This window comes from Rhinichthys klamathensis, unplaced genomic scaffold (assembly GCF_029890125.1).
Source record: "Rhinichthys klamathensis goyatoka isolate OS25496 unplaced genomic scaffold, OSU_Roscu_1.1 h1tg000006l_1, whole genome shotgun sequence".
In the NCBI taxonomy this organism is placed as follows: Eukaryota; Metazoa; Chordata; class Actinopteri; order Cypriniformes; family Leuciscidae; genus Rhinichthys; species Rhinichthys klamathensis.
The window spans coordinates 216,682-222,719 of record NW_026606559.1 but is presented as its reverse complement, the minus strand read 5'-3'; the positions used below and the strand labels follow the sequence as shown (position 1 = coordinate 222,719).

The following is a 6,038-nucleotide window of genomic DNA, read 5'->3' as shown; positions in this document are numbered from 1 at the left end:
TGGCTCTTAATTGTCTTTTGATACGATTCATTTCCAGGCTATTGTTCACCGATCATCCTCTCATATAATCCAGCTACGTCTAATTAAGGACATGCATGTGTCTGTAAGTCAGATACTTTAAGCATTTAGTTTGTGGTCTTGTTTTTGAAGGTCATAAAGAACCATCAGCAGATCATCCTTGCTTTGAGTAATGAAACGACAGCCAATCAGTCACACCGCACTTTCAACAGGAGTCCCTACTAGTTGCCTTCGTGTTAACACGGCCCCTATTAATCATTAAAGAAACCAATTCACACCACCGCCGTAAGAAGCTCACTCATCCACATCCCATTAGAAACCACAGGCAGAGAAAACCAGCTCTCCTGTCCCACGCTTTAATGAAAGTCCAGTTTCCCTTGCCTAAAGGTAACTTGGTGAGTTGATGGTATCTGCCCGAACAATTACACTGTCACAATCAAAGGAAACAGACTTTAAATAGTCTGTCAAGTCCCATCGGGGGCTAATAACTACTCATTTCTCTCCCAGCGTGTCAGCGGGGCCCTGAATCCTCCCTTTGTTCTCTAGATCACCTGCCACTAAATAGGTAGCTTGTCCTCACACTTCAAGTGCTTAGATGTCAGAGGCGAAACCCCCATGCCCTTAGGGTGAAGAGGGCTCAGGGGTGATATCCACAGTGCCGAACTTAGTGAATCTTCTCGCTCAAATCTCCCGCTTCTCAGGTCGTTGGGTTTTCGGTTTCTTTGGGACCATTGCATAAAGATGACAAGAATATGCTACAGACATTAAGTTGAATTGTTGGGGTGTGACTAACTGAAAAAAGCTTATTTGGTCATATTTACAGTTGTTCTGCAAATTTATATAGGAATACAGTGGATCGAGAATTTTGCGTGAGAATGAAATATTTCCCCATGCACGCAGATTTTGCAACAGGTTCAAGCTGGTTACTTGAATTTGCCTTGATGACCAACGGAAAGCTGCTTTGTTTGAAAGTGAATTCTGCATGAGCTGTGGTTGAAATGACACTTCACTATTAACATTAAACAATGGACCTTTTTTGCCATTTATCTTAGCTGTTTTCAAGAAGTGTAGCTTGTACCTTTTTAATAGCGGTATAGCGTGACAAAATGCTAAATTGCAGTCTCATTCAGCCAGGAAAACCGAGACTTCAAACATGCTCTTAACTGTATCATTGGGAAGTAAATTTAGTAAATTGCAATTCATAATCTAAATCAACTGAATCAGATGTTCAAAATGAATAAAAAATATTTACTAAAATTCTGTTCCTCACTATACGCCCTCCACTACTTTTTGATGTATTAGTTGTATTAAGCATAGATAAACTGTCTTTGTTCAAGTTAATGCTAACATGCTAATTTTAATTTGGTGAGAAGATTACTTTGTGATAATTGTGAAAATAAATTATACTATATATTTCAAAACATACGTTCCCCCTTCAACAGCTTCAATGCAGTGAGCTATTAGCTTGCAGTGTAGCTTACCAAGAGTAGCTTGACAGTAGTTTAACTTAGCTTGTAGCTTAAAAGTAGCTTTCCAACACCATTCAGTTGTTTCTGTTATGATAACAGCTCTTATTTTCTCTCTGACAAGACTGTTATTTATGTCTTTCCTTATACTTTGTGTTTCTAAAGAGTCTGAGTAACTGAGTCTGTAAACAGGTGACACTGCTTGATGCTAATCTGTCTAATTTATAGCCCTATTGTGCATCCCCTCTGGAAGATATAGAGTTCAGTTTAATGCTCACAGTTCACCTTCCCAAAAGGTAAATACCTGTTTCATGTTTTAGATCAATTAACAGGCTAATAGCAAAAAGGGGAAGACACAGAAGAAAGGAGGCATCCCAGAGTATCTTTTCCCCCTCCGAGTTTAATGATTTGCCTGTAGCCTGGACATTTGGCATGCATGGAATGTTTGTCTCCACATCCAGACCCATTGTGTCGGAGGAAGAGAAAACTAGAGGAAAAGATCTACGTGCCTATCTCAGGATGGGTGTTTGTCCATTTTGAAGCTGATCAATGAATGAAAGAAGATTATTGTTTCAAAGCACCCAGAAGGTCCTGCGTGAACCCAAAGCAGCAGCTGGTTTCACTTTACCTGCTTTATCGATGCACAGAACCCCACCGTAATAGGTACAATTTCTAAAAGTTATTTTTCTTTCTGAAAATCCCTGTTTCTCTTGTGCTCTCTCTCCCATTCTGTCCCTGGGACACCCCATTCATTCATTTTTTATTAAACTTCAGCACTCCCTGTGCTCATTTCCGTTCCCAGGTCCGTTCCTGTGGTTTTAGTGGTGGAGTACAGAGGGATCGGATAGGGCTCTTCTCACAGACTGACATGGCGACTGGAACAGCTAAACCTGGAGCTGGAATCTGCACTGAAGGGGTTTTGGAGGTTGGGTAGAGGCCAAGGGCCTGAACTTTGGGCATAATTCACCTGTTATTCAAAGAAACAATTCACACATTTAATAAAAATACAAAACAGGCTTAGACAATTGCTCTGTTCCAAAAACCTAGTGAGCTCCCCAAGGAGGGAGTATTTTAAGGCATCATAAATTTGTTCCTGATGCAACCCGTCCCAAAAAGTAGCTAACTTAATTATGCGGTCTCCTAAGTTACCTAAGACAGCAGCATCATATGCACCATCCGCAGAGAGTGTGATCCCAGAGTGCACTGCAATGCACTTTGTGATAAAGTAAATCCAAAATGGTGGATGAAGTGAGAGAAATTAACTTGGCAGTCTGATTGAAATTGGAGTAAACTTGATGGGTTTTGAAACAGAGCTGACTTAAAGAAAGTCTGGTGTTCAGGTGTTTTAAAATATCAAGCAATGTACACTATTGTTCAAAGGCTTCTGGTCAGCAATGTTTTTTATTTTTTTATTGACGCATTCATTTTTATCAAAAGTGTAAAGAGTTTTATAATGTTTCAAAGCAAAGGAAAACTTTCTATTAATTAAAGAATACTAAATAGAAAAAATTGATGTTTCCACAAAAATATTAATAAGCTCAACTGTTTTCAACATTGAAACGATAAGAAATGTTTCTTGAGCAGCAAATCAGCATATAATGATTTCTGAAGGATCATGTGACACTGAAGACTGGAGAAATAGCTGTTGGAAACTCAGTTTTTCCATCACAGGAATAAATTACATAATATATTAAAATAGAATTGTAATGCGTTTTCACTATATTACTATTTTTACTGTATTTTCGAATCAAATAAATGCACCTTGGTAAGATTTTGATTGTCTTCTTTTTTTTTTTTTTTACAGCAGCTTTAAGACTTTAATAGCATTGAAACTGTATCAAACTACACAACACTTTTTGTGCTCGGTGTGAACTCACAGTGGCTAGGTGATAAATAAAATATTCACTGTATTTACAATGATTTTGCTGGTGATTTATGCATCACTGTGGACACTGCAATGATATTAATACCATTTAACTTCCCAAAGACAATGTCAAATTCTGTGGTCGATGTTTTAATAGTTTTAATAGTTTCTTTGAATTCAATTTAAGTAACAAAATGCAGTTTGATTCATTCATGAAAATCAGTTCAATCAGGGAATTGATTCAAATAAAACAGTTTGCATCATCACTCAACTGTTCTCAGAAATTCATGCTTTTATGTATTAAACTATTTGAATTCTCAAAATCAATATTTACCTTCCAACAACTTTGTTAAAAGTATGAGCATGCTATTACAAGCAATGCAGGTTGCATTGCAGTTCTTTGTTTGTTAATTTCTCATTTTCAAATTGTTTGACATCTAGAGGTAACATCATTTAATGCCTTGGCTAAGCTAATCCTCCTGTTGGCTAATTGGTTTAAATCTCTATTTACTTTTCTGTCACTTTGAGTCTTGATGTGTTATAGTGGGAGTAGGAGTAGTGAGCCCCCAGGACATACAGCGTGAAAGATTATTCATCATGTAACAACAGTAAACTTCCTTCTCGCCTGCAGATGCCAAGCTGTTCTCCTAATGAGATGCATACCAGCACTGAAGCCTGTGAGACAGATTGGGCCTCCTGCTAGTCCGTTCCACCTCGGTCAGAGACCTTCCACTGCCCTGCAGGCAATACAGCCACAGCTTCACTCTCTTCCCATCATGCTCCACTGCTGCTTACCTTGTGCACCGCCCACCTCTGCATGCTTGACATCCTCACAGGTCTGTTAACCCCATACAGACTTAGGGGAGAAGTTGAGAACAGACCAGTTCTGGAGGAATTTGTTTTAATAGTAGATTTTGGGAAGAACGGGTTCTTGTTCAAAACTGGTTCCATTTATAATGTTGATTTGATTAACCCTTAAATGCATGAATCTTTATTACATATTCGGGTCTTTAGCGATCCGAATCTCTTTCTAACACGGATGGATCTCCACCTGTCGTGATAACATAAAACTCTCCTCATATTAGAGTAACAATTACAGATGAATAAATTAAAGTATGTTTTGTTACAGTTGGAGGTGTTTTATACCATCATCGCTGTCCTCGTCACAGCTCATTTCCCCAGAACATTAAGCATCTGGCTCATGTCCGCGATCTCAACCATATTCTCAAAACTATCATTTTCAACATCTTCAATTATTTTGATCGCTGACAGCTTCTTCATCAGATCCACCATCAAGTATATATTTATATTAAATATCACATATATTTACTTGCTCTGCAGTAAATCGCGGAGCCATTTCAAGTTATGCTGATGATACTTCCTATTCTTTTGTTTTCTGCCTGCAGTAACCATGAGTGTAACGTCACTTCATTATTGTGTATCAGACATTGCCACCTTGTGGAATAAAGGAGAATTGCACTTATTCAGTCATCAAAGATTCAATTATTGCCATGCAGAAAAAAATATTCTCACACTTACACACCTCAGGTCGTTAGCGACCTTATACCATTTTTTTTTACAAAAAAATGTATGGGAAAACAGGCATTCTTTTATAATTGTATTATTTGTTTCTTGTTATATTGTTTATAATTAATTTATTGAGGAATACTAAGAAGGCTGATGGATAACTTTAAAAAATAAATAAGGAGGAGTGGGTATGTATGATGTCCCGGGTCACTAAAGACATGAGGTATGCGTTTAAGGGTAAACGGTTCTCAAACATCACTATTTCTCTTCCAATGCTGACAAAACGCTAAACATTAAGCTATAGTGCAGTCTGATTGGAGACCAGATGACTCCTATGAGCAGATTCTTTTAATTAAATTAATCAAAAAGACTCTCATAACTGACTAGTTTTATTAGTTAATAGACGTATTAGTTTAAGTCGATTAGTTTGAATCATTCTGATGAGTCACTTAAACACTGAATCATTATTTGATTGTGAGAAGTGTTATTATTAGGCTATTTAGTAATATTTTGAATTCGCTTTTATTTTCACATTTTCAAATTTCTTTTAAATTTTAGTTTTGGTAATTTTTTTATGTGTTTTTGTCACTTTTATTAGTTTTTTTTATATTTCTTCTTTCTTTTTAATTCACTTTTAATTTGAGTAATTTTAGTACTTCAGGTTAAACTTATTTAAGTTTTCTTATTTTCTAACTTAAGTTTTTCATCTAAGCTTTATTTCAATCACTAAAAGCTATTTTTAATAGTTTTAGTTAACAATAACACTGTTTGTGAGGCTTAAATCAATGTAATATGAACTGATTGTTATGACTTTAAATTTTTTATTTTTTGTTCCATATATAGATTCCACAAAAGTACTAAAGGAGTTGTTATTACAATTATTGAGGAACCAGAGTCGTTTAGTGTAATTAGAATCTGAACTAGATTTCCATCTGAATAGTCCTGTCATTCTGAAAAAGATCTTCCTGTGCTTCGAATGTACAGCATGATGAGTTGGAAACATTGGTTCAGTGTTGCACTGGTTCAGATTGTTCAAATTGTTTAATTGATTATGAAATGCCAGTTTTAGCTGTGACCCAGTTTTGTGGTTATGGGTGCATTTACAAATGCCCAGTTTTGTGGGGTATTGATTTCCACAACCTTAGTCACTAGGGAAAAACAGC

At 36.6% G+C, this 6,038-nt stretch overlaps 1 long non-coding RNA gene across 1 annotated transcript; it reads left to right on the top strand.

Moving 5' to 3' along the window:
- Positions 1 to 1,565: 1,565 nt before the first annotated feature.
- Positions 1,566 to 4,186, top strand: LOC130090793 (uncharacterized). The gene is made up of 3 exons (XR_008807731.1): positions 1,566 to 2,147; positions 2,287 to 2,409; positions 3,980 to 4,186. It is a non-coding gene; the product is annotated as an uncharacterized LOC130090793 (long non-coding RNA).
- Positions 4,187 to 6,038: the final 1,852 nt, after the last annotated feature.